At 41.1% G+C, this 15,668-nt stretch overlaps 2 long non-coding RNA genes across 4 annotated transcripts; both read right to left on the reverse strand.

The window, feature by feature from the left end:
* Window positions 1-266: 266 nt before the first annotated feature.
* Window positions 267-9,625, reverse strand: LOC129641851 (uncharacterized). Of its 3 annotated transcripts, none has more exons than XR_008709485.1 (3): window positions 9,519-9,625; window positions 7,306-7,424; window positions 267-1,423 (listed from the first exon to the last, which is right to left on the reverse strand). It is a non-coding gene; the product is annotated as an uncharacterized LOC129641851 (long non-coding RNA). The 3 variants fall into 3 exon arrangements; XR_008709484.1 differs by lacking the exon at window positions 9,519-9,625 and adding an exon at window positions 8,727-8,854; XR_008709483.1 differs by lacking the exon at window positions 9,519-9,625 and adding an exon at window positions 8,260-8,398.
* Window positions 9,626-12,059: 2,434 nt separating this feature from the next.
* On the reverse strand, window positions 12,060-12,877 carry LOC129641852 (uncharacterized). Its single transcript, XR_008709486.1, has 2 exons — window positions 12,646-12,877; window positions 12,060-12,364 (listed from the first exon to the last, which is right to left on the reverse strand). It is a non-coding gene; the product is annotated as an uncharacterized LOC129641852 (long non-coding RNA).
* Between the last annotated feature and the right edge of the window lie 2,791 nt (window positions 12,878-15,668).

Here is a 15,668-nt window from a genome sequence, read left to right on the forward strand (position 1 = left end):
TGGAGTTTCAGCTTCAGCATTAGTCCTTCCAATGAAGGACTGATCTCCTCAGGCCTGATCTCCTTTAGAATGGACTGGTTGGATCTCCTTGCAGTCCAAGGGACTCTCAAGAGTCTTCTCCAACACCACAGTTCATAAGCATCAATTCTTCAGTGCTCAGCCTTATTCACAGTCCAACTCTCACATCCATACATGACCACAGGAAAAACCATAGCCTTGACTAGATGGACCTTTGTTGGTAAAGTAATGTCTCTGCTTTTGAATATGCTTTCTAGGTTGCAGTTTTGTTGTTGTTTTGCTGGGTATTTACTTTTTACAAGTCTCTAGGGTAACCTTGGTCATTCATCGGAAGCCCCTGCTCTAGACAGCATCCTTCCTAGAAAAAAGATTAAACCAAAATATTCCTCTTGGACCTAGGAATTTGTTACAGAGAACTAAAGAGGGGACAAAGAAAATCAAAGGGATCCGAGTACTTTGCTAAGTTCTTTTATTGAAAAGAAGAATAAAATTTTAGCATATATTTCTATACCTGACAACTCTCAAATATTTCCATAGTTCCTTGGAAAATGAAAGACTATAAAAACGAGACTATAAAACTTTCAAATAAATTGCTTTACTGTAGGAACAGCATTATATCTTATATTTATAAAACACTAAATTAGGAAGAAAATATTAACCCTAGTTTTTATTTCAGATGTGTGTTAACTTACACCTGAAATTAACTGTAGTTGATACTTTTTCCAACTTGCCTTTTCTGATCGCAGACTTTTAAAAATGTATAATAAATATGGAAATGTCTTGCAGAAATGGGAAGATAAAGAACTGCTCTGTGGTAAAATTCTTCAGAAATCTGAGTCCTCAGTGTGGATGTCATTAAGGACTTCTGAACAAAAAGCCCAACTCTACCACTCAGAGGTGCTGATTCAGGTACTCACATACTAGCAACAGCAAGCAAATGCTATATCCCCGCTATCTTAATAACTCAGATTTTATGGCAAAGGTGAAAACTGGTTGGCTCCTCTCTGCTATAGGGAACCTGATAGTACTTTTTAAAAAAAATAATTATATATAATTATTTATTTATTTTTGGCTGCGTTGTGTCCTCGTTGCTGCGCAGGCTTTTCTCTGGTTGTAGAAGCAGGGGGTACTCCTCATCGTGGTGCGTGGGCTTCTCATGGTAGTGGCCTCTCTTGCTACAGAGCACAGGCTTCAGCAGTTGTGGTTCCTGGGCTCTAGATGGCACAAGCTCAATGGCTGTGGTGCACAGGCTTAGTTGCTCTGGGGCACATGAGATCCTCCTGGACCAACGATCGAACCCATGTCTCCTACATTGGCAGGAAGATTCTTTACCACTGAGACACCAGGAAAGCCCAGAAACTTGATAGTTCTGTAACATGTGATGACTTCCTTCCTTGAAATTAGCCTAAAAGGAAGATGTATATTTCAGGTGGACACTAATAAACCTACAGCTTTAAACAAATTCTTTTCTTCCTCTGAAAGGGTCATGGTAGAGAATGTTAAAATCTCTTTAGCTCCCACTGTCAATGGCCTCAACATTAGAGTCTTTGTTCAGCATAAACCTGCAAGCTTCAAATTCATTTCTAAATCAAGAACTAAGAATAAACAGTAAATGGAGAATGAATGAATGAATACACGCTGAACATAAATTCTTCTACATGAAAAAGAATTTGAATCTAAATATTAGTTCAGTTTCTTTTGATGTCAAGGGTCAGGAACCCAACATGCTAAATGTTTAGGTGTGTTCTCAGAAACTCTGCTCCCCAGTCTGTGGAGATATGAATGCTCCCTCCATTTGTCCCTGCTGAAATGTGTATTGTAAAGGCTAGAACAGAGAAGATGCTCTTATTAACTAGATACCATAGTATTAATATAAGCAGCTGCAATAAATAAGCCCCTGAAACCCTTTGCAGTGTAAGGAGAAAGGCATCTAGAATGCAGAGCAGGAGGCAAAGCCATGGTATGCTCAGATTTCCCCCCAGATCTAATTTTTAAAACTTCAGTGCAAGTTCACTCCAAGGAGAAATTATATTAAGCACAGACTCATTTATTTTCTGCATAAGCAAGTGAACAGCTGATAAAAGCCATCTCTCTCTGCAAAAGGATATCAGCAATATAGTTATGAGTTTCAGTTTCAAAGTTCAAAACCACCCTAGTTGAAAATGCGATAATAGGTGTGCCACCATTGCCCTAGACTAAATATATAGGTGGCTTAGCTCTGTCTTCTTTTATTGTCTTCCTTAGCAAGATTGGCAAGGAAACATGTTCCACCTACTAGAAAAAAAAAATATTTCAGACATCCATTCAGGAAATGAATACAATGAGAGGTGATAGGAATATTTTTGGAAAAGTATCGAAAATTCTTAATTTTAAAAAGTTCTCAGCATGAGAATCCTGACTGCATGTTTCGAAATCTGGGTAAGGAAGGCTAGTTGCAGAGTTTTCAGCTTTCTGCTCACGGCTCCACAGAGACAGCTCCCCCACAGCCCATTAACAATGACCCGTGCTGGGGCTATTTCCAGGGAATCTCGTTGATTCGCCATTTCATTCAATCTCAAAGCCATGAAGATAGTCACACAGGTTTATGATGCCTATTACAAATTCTTTTCTCTAGCCCTGCAACTGTTTTTAAAGCTATTAAGCCTACAGACAGGACCACATATGTGATGTGGGAGGTCCAAGGGAAGATGTAGTTCTTAATAATTTTTTAATGTTTTCAAGAGAGTAATAGCAGAACATTAAACCAAGCACTGGATCTTTCTAAGCACATAGCTCTGCGTGACTATAGAGATCACAGGCCCATGAAGACATCCTTGCCTACAGAAATGTTACTCACCTTCTCCTGAAATTAGTGCCCTAAAGACTGGCTACACTTCCCTCCATGAATTCATTGTGATTTTCCTGATGTTGCTCCTTTCTCATTAAGCTAGTGTAGTCAACTTCTTACACACGATGTGCGTTCATGCACATATGTGTGTGTGACTCTCATTAACTCCATCTCAATGAGCTCACTACTAGATTTCTTCAGACCTTAGAATCATGGGCCAAAGCACAAGATGCTCACCTTTAAATCCTTGCTGTAAATTATTTTCCAAACAGAAAATATTGCTTTCAGCATAATAACATCAAATGCTCCCATTCATAATATAAAAAGAATATTGAAAGGAGAAGTGTCAGCATTATTACTTATGGGTGTAATAAAAAGGCTTCAGGAAGGTTAGGAATAGAAATATTATCAAGTATGAAATGCTAAGAATATTTCCATTAATGTTAATAAATTAGCATTCTGTATTGAGCTAGGCATGATTAAGTACACGATTTGCTTAAATTAATGCTATAGCATAATAGATTCAGAATCACTATAAATAACTTAAGTTTTTTTATTATTATTATTAATGTTTTCCTTAAAACCTGAATTACCCACAGGTGTTGAAGATGACCCCAACCTGATTAATGGACCTGTTTTAACGACCTGTCTGAGAGCAGCATCTCCAGAACATTGCTTATGGAAATTCTCTTAAGAGTAAATAAATACAAAGAAGCAAGAAGCTTGGGAGAAAGAATGAAAAGCAAATGGACACTCAGTTATTTCTGAACAAGATCAATTTTCACCCCAGTCTGTGGCTTTAACACACACAGCTAGCGCCACCTATGGAAACAAAAGTGAAAAATCGTGCTGGCGGCAAACAGGCTGTTTCTGCAAAAACGGAACCAGGTCAAACGTCATAAAGGAATGAGTCAGCACTTTAGTGAAAAACAGTGGCCTTTGTGCAGTAAACAAAAAGGCCTTACTCTAATAAGCTTCAGCATGGAGCTACTAAAGGGCTACTGCTGCTGCTGCTGCTGAGTCGCTTCAGTCGTGTCCGACTCTGTGCGACCCCATAGATGGCAGCCCATCAGGCTCCCCCGTCCCTGGGATTCTCCAGGCAAGAACACTGGAGTGGGTTGCCATTTCCTTCTCCAGTGCATGAAAGTGAAAAGTGAAAGTGAAGTCGCTCAGTCGTGTCCGACCCTCAGCAACCCCATGGACTGCAGCCTACCAGGCCCCTCCATCCATGGGATTTTCCAGGCAAGAGTACTGGAGTGGAGTGCCATTGCCAAATGTGGTTTATTATCAAGGCTGTTTCTGAGTCTTACCCCAGCCTATTACAAAAGAAAAACAAAAATTGAAACAAGCACAACAATTCTACCACAGGGGGAAAGCACTGAGCTTTTTTTTTTTTTTTTTTTTAAAGTTCTGGTTACAAATTTCTAGTTTTTATTTTACCACAAGATAATAATTTGAAACCAAATTTTTATTGTGCTCAGTCGCTGAGTCATGTCCAACTCTTTGTGACCCCATGAACTGTAGCCCACCAGGCTCCTCTGTCCATGGGATTTTCCAGACAAGAATACTGGAGTGGGTTGCCATTTCCTTCTCTTGAGCTTTTTATTTTAACTAAGATATCACATTGCTCATCGTTTTCTTCTCTGACTCGTTAATACACATTCAAAATAACATTTTTGGAAACATCTACTTTCTGCCAGACACTTGAAAATAAAATACTCTGTCCTCCAGAAGCATCCAACCTAACTGGAAAAATATATACATATGCACAGAAATATCAGAATACAGCTTAGGAAGTATTCAATACTGTAAAATTCTTCACAGCACAGATGAAAACGGCGGTATGCAGAGGAGGAACTTCTAGCTGGAAGATCAGATAAAGTTAGATAGAAAAGCAGTGCGAAATGAAGAGAACAAAAGGGAAAAGTGGGAAAATACAGTTATGTATGAAGAGTAGCAAACAGTTCAAAAAGAAAGTAGAAAGGGAGGCACATTTGGAAGGGTATCAAGGAGCCAGATCATAAAGAATCTGTGACAGCAAAGTAAAATATAATAGAAAACACTTGTATAGTGTCTGCACTGTCCCAAGTTCCAGTCCCCAAGTTTTCTGTAGATTAACTCATGTCATCCTCAGAACAGTCATAAAGAGGTGGGACCTATATTTAACATCTCTACTTCACAGGAAAGCAACTGAAGTATAGTAAGGTCATATAACGTGATTGAGATCACATAGCCAGTAAGATTTCAACCATGCTCAGAACGACCACCCACTATTGACTCTTGGTAATATGAAGTTTGCGCTTAATTCTCTCCAGGATGAACAAAAGTGGAACACTTGCTTTTGGTTTGTTGGGTTTTTTTTTAAGTAAACAACTGCTTCCATAGAAAAGTAAATAGAAATCATATAGATAACTCAAAGGATAAAGCAAAAAGAAGGGAGGAAATACAATTTTACTTCCCAGAGATAAATGCTGTTAACTTTTTTCTCTGTCATGGATATGTGTGCGCTAAGTCACTTCAGTCATGTACGACTTTTTGCAACCCTATGGACTACAGCCCACCAAGCTCCTTTGTCCATGGGATTCTCCAGGCAAAAATACTGGAGTATATTTGCCATGCCCTCCTCCAGCGAATCTTCTCCACCCAGGGATCAAACCTGTGTCTCTTATGTCTCCTGCATTCGCAGGCAGGTTCTTTACCACTAGCACCACCTGGGAAGCCCTTCTTTTTCATTCCAACATGTTTTAAAACCTCATGGACACAAATTAAAGAATAAAAGAGAGCTGAGGATGGAAAGCAACATAGCCTGCCCCAACCTACCCCTATCATCCCTGCTCCCAGCCCGCAACCCCAGAACAGCCTCTCTCAAGCCGACAACTGGAGGGAGTATTTATAGAAACCAAGAATGCTACTCCTGTATCTCATAACATCTGACAATTACCATTCTGCTCATAAGTCTACTCTTGGTTTTCTTAGTCATTTTAAATTATATAGTCATCCTCTACTTATTCTATCAATTTTAGAATTCTTTCATTCACAAAGTGAGAATATTAATGCCTCATATTTCCCTTCAATTTTCTTCTCTTGACCTCCTGCAACTGCACTTTTGCTTATAGTACCACGGTTGTTAACTTTTACGTTCTCTGCTGCAACCACAATTGAGTCCTCTTTTCTTTGTATTTAGGTTGACTTTAAGAGCTAAAAAAGCAATAAACAGCATTTACATTAATATGACTCAATATTTTCTACTGCAAAGCCAATTAGAATGCTATGATTATATACCCTTTCTTTACAAGTCCAATACCACAGCCTCAGGCCATAGCAGGAAGAAAGCTCCTTGAATCAAGGTGAAATGAGTTTTCTTATATCCTATCAATTATGCTTAAAATCATTGTATATTTTATTTTGCTTCAAGTTTGGATCATAACAGCTTGTGGCCTTACATAGATTTTATTTTGGAGAGAGGTTTGAAATGGCCTTTTTTTTGGAGCCCTCTGAACTGCTTCATGAAATTAAAAGACGCTTACTCCTTGGAAGGAAGGTTATGACCAACCTAGATAGCATATTGAAAAGCAGAGACATTACTTTGCCAACAAAGGTTCGTCTAGTCAAGGCTATGGTTTTTCCTGTGGTCATGCATGGATGTGAGAGTTGGACTGTGAAGAAGGCTGAGCACCAAAGAATTGATGCTTTTGAACTGTGGTATTGGAGAAGACTCTTGAGAGTCCCTTGGACTGCAAGGAGATCCAACCAGTCCATTCTGAAGGAGATCAGCCCTGGGATTTCTTTGGAAGGAATGATGCTAAAGCTGAAACTCCAGTACTTTGGCCGCCTCATGCAAAGAGCTGACTCACTGGAAAAGACTCTGATGCTGGGAGGGATTGGGGGCATGAGGAGAAGGGGACGACAGAGGATGAGATGGCTGGATGGCATCACTGAGTTGATGGATGTGAGTCTGAGTGAACTCCAGGAGTTGGTGATGGACAGGGAGGCCTGGCGTGCTGCGATTCATGGGGTCGCAAAGAGTCGGACACGACTGAGCGACTGATCTGACCTGATCTGATCTGAACTGCTTCAAGGTGATGTGTTTGGGCTATAGGCCTGTGGCACAGTTCTTATCCTGGATTTTCCTTCACTGCTGTCTAGAATTGGATCTACTGTTCCCTCTTGTCCTCTTGGAGTGGATCCAGCCTCTTTCTTGAATTCTTCCCTTACTTTTTACCATCATAAAACTTCCTAAGAAGGATTATGCCAGAGATAAAACTTTCCGAATCCATGAATTTCCAAAAAATAACTTTATCTTGCTATTACATCACTCAAATTCCTAACAGGAAAAGTAAAACCATTATAAGCATCCAAACAGGAAATTTAATGGCAACAATTGGTTACATAAATAATGGAAGAACCATGACACCAAGCAAGGAGAAAGGCAACCCAGTTATTGGAGAGTAGACACTCACAGTCATCCTTAGGCTGGAGGGACAAAGCAAGAGGCCGTGTTTGCAGGTGCCAGCCTTGGGCCAGATCATCCAGGAGAAGCTGGAGCCACAGGAGAACACACAGCAAAGATCAGACTCCTCTAGAGGGGTAGGGGTGGGAGGGGTTGGGAGAAATTAAAACCTAGTTTCTTCATTCTTCTTGTGCTCTTGCTGTTTGAACCCAGCCAGAAGCCAGTGAAACAGAAGCCTGGGAGCCGCAGTCTCTGGAACAACTCCCCTGCATGGCAGAGGAAAAGGCAAGGAATCTACCCCAGAGCAAAATCTCACCCATACTCATAGTCAATTTGTGTTCTGGCTTAATACAAAGCTCCAGGTTCTAAGTCCTTTTTCTTTAGAGCTTCACAGGCATTGCTCCACTGACTCCTAGCATCTGATGTTGTGAATAAGAAATCTGATGCCAGTCTGATTCTTCTTCCATTTTAAGTGGCTTTCTCTTCTCCGGCCTGTCAAGCCACCAGAGAAAACGAAAGTCCCAAGCTTCCTATTCCAAATAAGACATCACTGCCATCAATGTTCTTTCCTTCTCATCTCCCCTCAGCCATCCAGACTGCCATACCACTTTGCCCATAGAACAGAGAAAGGAACTTTTTAGAGCAACTCAAATTTCTAGCATTCAGAAGAACAATCCCCAGGAGTTCCCAGGAGGTTGCACTAACTTGCCTGTGGGTCAACAAATCATTCTTGCCCATAACAGATGCTCCTCAGAATAAATATGTCTTGAATAAATAAATGAAACTACCTTGAGACAAGAGACCTCTGGACTCTTGCCTCTCTTCCTCATCTATCCAGGTGCCACAGAAACCCCAGATCTCCAGGTTCTTCATCAACATATCCTTATAGTGATCTGGATCCTTCCTAATCTGATCCTATTTTCTAAACCTTCCATCATAACCCCTAGACCTCATGATACATCACCTGTAAAATTCCTTCCTCCATCTAAAACCTCAGCAACATTCGAATGTATGTGTCAGGTGTTACCCTCTTAATTCTGTCCTTTACCACCTCCTCTCCTAACCACTACCATCACTCTCCCTAATTCATTAATGACTCTGGTACCTGCTGTGTTAATTTCCTATGGCTCCTGTAACAGATTGCCACTAACTTATTGGCTTAAAACAACACAAACTTGTTATATTTCAGTTGTGGAATCTAAAATGGTTTCAGAAAGGGTTGCATTCCTTCTTGCGCTTCCCTTGTGGCTCAGTTGGCAAAGCATCTGCCTGCAATGTGGGAGACCTGGGTTCGATCCCCAGATTGGGAAGATTCCCTGGAGAAGGGAAAGGCTATCCACTCCAGTATTCTGGCCTATATAATTCCATGAACTGTAATATTCTCCATATTCTTGCTTCCCTGATAGCTCAGTTGGTAAAGAATCCACCTACAATGCAGGAGACCCTGGTTCAATTCCTGGGTCAGAAAGATCCACTGGAGAAGGGAGAGACTACTCCAGTATTCCTGGGCTTCCCTTGTGACTCAGCTGGTAAAGAATCTACCTGAAACATGGGACACCTGGGTTTGATCACTGGGTTGGGAAGATCCCCTGGAGAAGGGAAAGGCTACCCACTCCAGGATTCTGACCTGGAGAATTCCATGGACTGTAGGGCTTCCAGAAGGGAAGCATCTATCTCTGTGCCTTTTCTAGCTCTGAGAGGCTGCCCACATTCCTTGGGCCATAACCCCCACTCCAACCTGTCATCACATCTCCTTCCCTGACTCTAATCCTGTTGCCTCATTCTTATAATGATCCTTGTGACTAAATTTCCCCTTAGCCCCATAATCCAGGGTAAACTCCCCATCTGAAGATCCTTAACCCAAACATATATACAAAGTCCTTTTTGCCATGTAAGGAACCATAGGGTCCAAAGATTAGAACATGGGCATTTTTAAGGGGGCCAATACTGCATTTACACACCCACCCTCCCTTCCACCTCTACTCCTGTCACCATTCTCAATGCATCAGCATCCACTGGAAGATCTGTCCAACACCTGGCCCTCTCAGTTCTTTGTCACTAATAATCATCTTTTCTTCTACCATACGTTAGTCACTTATCTCACGGTCATACTCATGACCTTGCCATTACCGTTAACCACACTTGCTCCAAACTCTGAATTTCAAATACCCCGTTTTTTGTTTTTTGTTTTTTTTCACTACAACCTCATTTCATTGAACTCACCAATTCTAGAAATAATGCAAATTCTGAAACTTCTAACTCGTTAACGGTAGCAGGCTTTTAGTTTCTTTCATCTTTCCCACATCCATCTGACCCAGCCAAGATCCATGGATCTTGGATTATAATAATCCATCATTATAATCCCTACCTTGAAAATCCTTCATTTGTTTGCCCTTTTTGACCACCCACACACTCACCTGAAAAAGTCCCATCCTGGGTCAAATCCAATCAAGAGATTTAGATTCTCAAGTTGGGGGAGTCTGGGGGGTGGGTAACAGGGTATAGGGCAAGGTCAAGCCTCTGAGACTTTCTAGGAAGCCTTCATTCAGTTCAGTTCAGTTCAGTCGCTCAGCCATGTCCAACTCTTTGCGACCCCATAGACTGCAGCACACCAGGTCTCCCTGTCCATTGCCAACTCCTGGAGTTTACTCAAACTCATGTCCATTGAGTCGGTGATGCCATCCAACCATCTCATCCTCTGTCGTCCCCTTCTCCTCCCACCTTCAATCTTTCCCAGCATCAGGGTCTTTTTCAAATGAGTCAGCTCCTTGCATCAGGTGGCCAAAGTATTGGAATTTTAGCTTCAGCATCAGTCCTTCCAATGAATAGTCAGGACTGATTTCCTTTTGGATGGACTGGTTGGATCTCCTTGCTGTCCAAGGGACTCTCAAGAGTCTTCTCCAACACCATAGTTCAAAAGCATCAATTCTTCAGCGCTCAGCTTTCTTTATAGTCCAACTATCACATCCATACATGACTACGGGAAAAACCATAGCTTTAACTAGACAGACCTTTGCTGGCAAACCAAATCTCTGCTTTTTAATATGCTGTCTAGGTTGGTCATAGCTTTTCTTCCAAGGAGCAAGCATCTTTTCGTGACTGAAGTCACCATCTGCAGTGATTTTGGAGCCCAAAAAAATAAAGTCTGTCACTGTTTCCCCATTTATTTGCCCACGAAGTGATGGGACTGGATGCCATGATCTTCGTTTTCTGAATGTTGAGCTTTAAGCCAACTTTTTCACTCTTCTCTTTCACTTTCATCAAGAGGCTCTTTAGTTCCTCTTCATTTTCTGCCATGAGGGCAGTGTCATCTGCATATCTGAGGTTATTGATATTTCTCCCGGCAATCTTGATTCCAGCTTGTGCTTCTTCCAGCCCAGCGTTTCTCATGATGTACTCTGTATATAAGTTAAATAAGCAGGGTGACAATATACAGCCTTGATGTACTCCTTTCCCTATTTGGAAGCAGTCTGTTGTTCCATGTCCAGTTCTAACTGTTGCTTCCTGACCTGCATACAGATTTCTCAAGAGGCAGGTCAGGCGGTCTGGTATTCCCATCTCTTTCAGAATTTTCCAGAGTTTGTTGTGGTCCACACAGTCAAAGGCTTTGGCAAAGTCAATAAAAGCAATATAATAAATATAAAATGACCAACAATTAGCAATGCCTGCCCATAGTAGAATTCAATAAGTTTTATCTATTATTAAACTATTCTTTCGGCCTACTTTCTGTATTATTTTTAAAGCAGTATAATCCTAATAGCTAACAAACTATTAAACTAATTAAACTATTAAACTAATTAAACTATTTTTATTATTTTATTTTATTTTATTAATTAAACTATTAAACTAATTAAACTATTAAACTAATTAAACTATTAAACTAATAGCTAACAAACTATTGCACTATTGTTATCTTTTCTTTAAAGATCCATGTGGGCCCCTCACTTTCAGGTTTTTGACCATGTGGCCTAGTCCTGTCCTAAAATATCTGGATGATCACGCTTTAGTACAAGTACACCTTCCATTCCTATAAATCTAAATAAATCAAGTTCTAAGATACGAATTCTTTTTCCTGAAAAGATTTTCATTATATTTTCCAAAACTATCAGTGTGTTTGATTCTTGAAACTGACATATAAAATGATATAAAATGAGTGCTTTTTGCCCATAAGCATTTATGTATTAAAAAGACAAGCAAGACATGATGTAAAATATAGAAGATAGAAAATGAAAATAGTGTTGGGCTTGCTATTTGACAAGAACATTTTGAAATGTGGCAGGTGAACTTCATCAGAGACTGATAAAAGTAATCCACTCAGGAAAAAAATAATAATATAATCTATATTTATAGAGTAATGAGCTCAGAACCATCTGTTATAAACCAGTAAAGAAGACACTATAAACTTCTAAAGGAGACACTAATCCAGAGGGTTACAGAGGTTGGGGAGGGGAGTGAGATATTAACAAAAACAGATTACATTATACATTAAAAAGTGTATCCCAAACCACATAGTATATATAATGTATGAAAGCCTGTTTGGTTCACCTCAAGAAAGAGAACTGAAGCTCAAAAAAAAAATGGTTTCTAAAAAAAAAATGAGACTCACTACTTAACTCTTAATACCAATACTAAACGTAATAAAGAATTATTGAACTTTCCAGGCAGTCAAGTGGTTAAGACACTGTGCTTCCAAAACAGGGTGTGCAGATTTGACATCTGGTCAGGAAACTAAGATCCCACATACCAAGCATCATGGCCAAAATAAAGCAATAAAATATTTTTAAATGAGTTATTAATTATTGTGCATTTACTCGGCTCAGAAACCTCATACATGCTACATCATTTATTCCTTCTAGGAACTCCATGGGCCATGTATTCCAATCTTCATCTTATAAATGATGTCTTAGACTGCTTGGACTGCCACAGCAAAATGCCACAGATCAGATGGCTTAATCAACAGAAATTTATTTTCCCACAGTTCTGGAAGCTCGAAGTCCAAGATCAAAGTGCCATCAGGGTTGGCATCCGGTGAGACCTCCCTTCCCGGTTTGTAGACAGCTGACTTCTCACTGTGTGTCAGATGAGAGTGAGGGAGAGAGTACGAGAGATTATCTGGTGTCTATTCCTCTTCTAACAAGGACATTAGTCCTATCAGATTAAGGCCCTACACTTACCACCTCATTTAACTTCACCTCCTTAAGAGCCCATGTCCAAACACAGTTACACTGGGGGTTAGAGCTTCAGCTTATGACTGAGGGAGAAGGGGACCATAATTCTGCCTATAACAAATGAAGAACTTGAGTCCACTCTCAACACTCATCCACGCTGCCATGGGCTCTGGAAGACTGACCTCAGGGATGCACTGTTGCAGCTCCCTCTGGCTTGAGTTGAGCTCAGCCACTGGGAGACACCAGCAGGAGGTTAGAGGATGGGAAGTTGGGATATTTATCCCCATGGCTCCCATCCTGCCATGCCATAGGCTTAATAATGGTCATGCATGGCTCCTGTTTGATGATCTCTCTCCTACACCTGAAACTCTTGCCAGGATCCACTAACTGTTTCCTCCCCTTGTCCCTCTGTGCCCAAGGTGGTAACAGCTTCTCACTGCTGCTAATTCTAGGATGCTCTACTATTCCCATGTGTGTGTTATCATAGCACACACACTTGCAAATAGTGACTTCATTAGACTCTTCAATTGTCTCCTTTTAATGTACCATCTGTTTTCTATGAGATGCTAATACAATCAGTGGTACCCAGGAGATAATCCTTTTGAGATACAGGCTCTCAAAACAGGATTCTGAAATGGCTCACATATTTGATGACAGCACAGATAACCTTTTTCCCAGACATGTGGTGGCAACACAATGACTCAGATTATTACTGGTATAGAAAGGGGTGCAGCATGGATCCAGGGAAGGGAGTTGAGAGTTGTAGCATTTAGTTGCTAAGACAAAAACGTGGCACTTATTTGTTAAAGCAACAGAGGTCATTACAAACATGTGGGGCCAGCTGGCTATTTCTGACTATCCTGTACAGGGAAGACGACACTGAAACTTTGAAACCCAAACTCAAATAATGGGTGTAAAATCAAAATATCACTATGGGACTTCCCTGGCTGTCGAGTGGTTTGGACTCTGGGCTTCCACTGTGGGGCACATGGGTTCTAACCCTGGTCACAGAACTAAGATCCTGGAAGCTGCACAGTGTGGCCAAAAAATAAGTTAATTAATTTTTTTTATTTAATATTAAAACAAAAAACACCACTATGACAACAATCTCTTATCTCCTGTGACCACAGAACAGATGTAGTTGAGAATCAAACTTGGGGCCTGATTGGAAGGATTATAAAGTTTCAGCATGAGTTATCTAGGAAAATCTGCCAAATCTCACTCTAAGGTGAGGGCATCGGTGCAGACAGAATGGTGTGGCAACATTTGGGCAGATCCTAATGAGGTTGAGAATTTTGAACCCCCAAGTGTCCCTTAGTATTCTTTCCTGGCAGCAGTAGTCACACACACACACACACACACACACACACACACACACAAATGCCTGCCACTCCCCCCACAAGGAAACCTTGCCTTTGCTCCATTTAAAAAACTAAAATTCAACAGCTATACCTAAAGCACTTTACTCATAAAAGATGCAGAATCTTATCACCTATACCACCACTCACTGGCTCCAGGTCCAAGATAAGAGTCAGATTTCAACATAGCCCAGATGGAGAAAGCTGCTTCTGGAGGTTTTTTTTTTTTTTTTAACATACCAAGGAGTTATAAGATCTCACCAATTAGAATCATCAGTAGTCTGGCTAGCACATAAGGATGTAGGATGTAAGGGTATTAAGGAAAATTAAATATATAGTTTGATTATCAATACAAATGTACTCCCCTGGAATTCAGGATTTAAATTGTATTACTATGAGCCTGTGAGGTCTTCCCTGGTGGCTCAGTGGTAAAGAATTTGCCTGCAATGTAGAAGACATGGGTTCGATCCCTGGGTGAGGAAGATCCCCCGGAGGAGGGCATGGCAACCCACTTTAGTATTCTTGCCTGAAGAATTCCATGGCCCAAGGAACCTGGCAAGCTACAGAACATGGGGTTGCAAAGAGTTGGACATGACTGAAGCTACTTAGCACACACACACACGTAAGCTTGTGGAAGTCCCTTTATAATTTTCTAGTTGATTAACTAAAGCTTGAGCTTCCCTGGTGACTCAGACAGTAAAGAATCTACCTGCAATGCGGGAGACCTGGGTTTGATCCCTGGGTTGGGATCCCTGGAGGGTGGCTTGGCAATCCCCTCCAGTAGTCTTGCCTGGAGAATCCCCATGGACAGAGGAGCCTGACAGGCTACAGTCCAACAAAGAGTCGGACACATGGGTCACAAAGAGTCGGATACACTGAGGGACTAAGCACACCACAACTGAAGCTTGGATTAAACAGTACCCTATATGAGGGTATATGAGATGCCAAAATTTCTCTAGAATACTGTCAAAAAGTGATTGTTAATTTTTAACATGCTGAAATATCACTTGGAAATTTGGTTAAACAGTTTCCTGGGCCCTAGAGCCAGAAATTCTGATCTAGTAGGTTGAGGGGGACCTTGAATTTTCATATCTAATAAGCTCAGGGGTGATGCCACTGCGTCTGGCACAAGGATCTGAAAGAAAGTGAAAGTGAAAGTGAAGTCGCTCAGTCGTGTCTGACTCTTTGTGACCCAGTGGACTGTAGCCCACCAGGCTCCTCCGTCCATGGGATTCTCCAGGCAAGAATACTGGAGTGGGTTGCCATTTCCTTCTCCAGGGGATCTTCCCGACCCAGGGATCGAACCCAGGTCTCCCGCATTGCAGGCAGACGCTTTAACCTCTGAGCCACCTAGAACCTATTAATCCTTACACTTGGAGTAAAAGTGAAAGTCACTCAATCCTGTCTAACTCTTTGCAACCCCATGGACTATACAGTCCATGGAATTCTCCAGGCCAGAATATAGCCTTTCCTTTCTCCAGGGGATCTTTCCAACCCAGGGCTCAAACCCAGCTCTCCCCTATCGCAGGTGGATCCTTTATCAGCTGAGCCACAAGGGAAGCCCTACACTTGAAAAGCACTACCATAAAAGAATTTGAAGGCTCAGGGAGAAAGGAATATTGGAGTACATCTTTTACATGCAATCTGCTGGACCACATCTTAGTATAACTTGGTTTTAGACATGTTAGATAGAGATGTCCTAGAGCAGCTAGAAATAAGATACTGGAATACAGAGAACACTGAATTTTTACCAAGAGATCATAAAACTACCTCAAACAACATCTCATTGATAGAATCTTAGATGGAAAACTAAAACTTTTCTGCTGAGCAGGCCTGCCACCAGAGTG

The sequence above is a fragment of the Bubalus kerabau genome, chromosome 1, assembly GCF_029407905.1.
Source record: "Bubalus kerabau isolate K-KA32 ecotype Philippines breed swamp buffalo chromosome 1, PCC_UOA_SB_1v2, whole genome shotgun sequence".
Classification (NCBI taxonomy): Eukaryota; Metazoa; Chordata; class Mammalia; order Artiodactyla; family Bovidae; genus Bubalus; species Bubalus kerabau.